Raw genomic sequence first — 1,801 nt, forward strand, 5'->3', positions numbered from 1 at the left:
ACAGTAGCAAAATTACAGTTATGAAGTAGCAACGAAAATAATTTTATGGTTGGGGGTCACCACAACATGAGGAACTGTATTAAAGGGTCACGGCATTAGGAATGTTGAGAACCACTGGGTTAAATGGACATGCAGGGAAATTTTACCACCAGTGAAATTAGGCCAAACAATTAATAGCCACATGAATCAAACCTACACACTGAACTAAAATGGTGTCATGTTAGGACTTCTGAAAGAACCAGAGCAGGAAAAATTATTCAAGCAGAGATCCGCATTCTTCTCTTCAGCCAGAAGATTGGCAGGCTCCATCACCTCTCCAGCTACCCTCCATTTCTTCAAGTCCCTCTCAGTTTTTTCCTTAAGAATCTTGTTTTTTCCTCCTGTATTTTCATTAACCTATAGAATTCTTCTCACTTTCTCTCATCCAGCTCTGTGATGATATAAGCAAGGGTATGTTCAATCCTGGGAATGATGAGATGTTCAATGGCATTTACATGACTGTTGTTATCTTAACAGCTTTGTCTATTCTGAGTAACAAAGGAAGTCTGCAGCGAGGAGAATTCCAGCAAAATTCCTCTTTAATTTAGCCAGTTGTTCCCCATCTCTGGCTAAACCAGACAGTTCATAACTGTCAGTTCCTTCATGATAATGTTCAAATACTGGCAAAGTAACACCTGCTACACTATCTTTCTTTGCTTGAATCTTCACTTGGGCTTTATTTACATTTTGGATAACTGTGGTGCTGAAGTTCTCTGCTGTGAACAGGGCCTCAGGAAATGAAAAGGCAGCTTCTCTCATCACTTCACCCATCAACATTTTAGTCTCTATGATCTTCTTTAGGATCTGTCGAAATCGAAGAGTGAAGGCATCAGATTTTTTCTTCAGGAGGTTTCGACCTGCCTGTGCTCCTTTTAATCGAGCCTTCATGATGGTCTGTGCCATTTGACAGGGAAAGATTTCAATTCGGTCTTTGCCCAACATTCTTACGATGACTGTTTGGCTCCGGTTCCCGGCCTGGTAGTCGTGGTTGCCAGAGACCCAAACACAGCGTCTTCCTCTACAGGAGTCAGCTGGTTGTGTCACTTGACCTCGTGTTGCTAGGAGGCCACCGGGATTCGCATTCTTCCTCAATTTTTACTTCTTAATCTCTTCACCTTTTTCACCCATCCCGCCAAGCCCCCTCCCGTCTGACAACCATCAAAATGTTCTCTGTATCTATGTGGTCCACTTGTTCATTTATTTTATTTTTTTAGGTTCCATATATAAGTGAAATCAAATGTTATTTGTCTTTCTCTGTCTGATTTATTTCACTCAGCATAGTACCTCTAAGTTCGTCGATGTTGCAGATAAGATTTCATTTTTTTAAATGGCTTCTATGTCTTAGTTATTCTATATAATAAAAGCCTAATATGAAAATTGTCCCATTGACCGGGAGTTTGACCAGGGGACAGGTCCGGCTGGCCAATTGCAGTAAGGGAGGCCCCGGCTGGCAGCAGGCAGCTGCTAGGGACCTTACCCATGCACAAATTTCATGCACTGGGTCTCTAGTTATAAATAATGCTGCAATGAACATATCAATGAATATGTCTTTTTGATTTACTGTTTTGGGTTTCTTTGGATAAATACCCAGAAATGGAATTGCTGGGTCCTTTTTTATCTCTTGTTATATAGCCTTTATCTAAAAGTCTATTTTGTATGATATAAGTATTGCTACCCCAGGATTTTCTTTTTATTTCCATTTTCATTAAATATCCTTTTTCATTACTTTCAGTCTGTGTTTGTCTTTTGATCTGAAGTGAGT

General features: G+C 40.1%; 1 pseudogene; it reads right to left on the reverse strand.

Moving 5' to 3' along the window:
• Positions 1 to 204: 204 nt before the first annotated feature.
• Positions 205 to 996, reverse strand: LOC102249284 (annotated as a pseudogene).
• Between the last annotated feature and the right edge of the window lie 805 nt (positions 997 to 1,801).

The sequence above is a fragment of the Myotis brandtii genome, unplaced genomic scaffold, assembly GCF_000412655.1.
Source record: "Myotis brandtii unplaced genomic scaffold, ASM41265v1 scaffold13714, whole genome shotgun sequence".
NCBI lineage: Eukaryota > Metazoa > Chordata > Mammalia > Chiroptera > Vespertilionidae > Myotis > Myotis brandtii.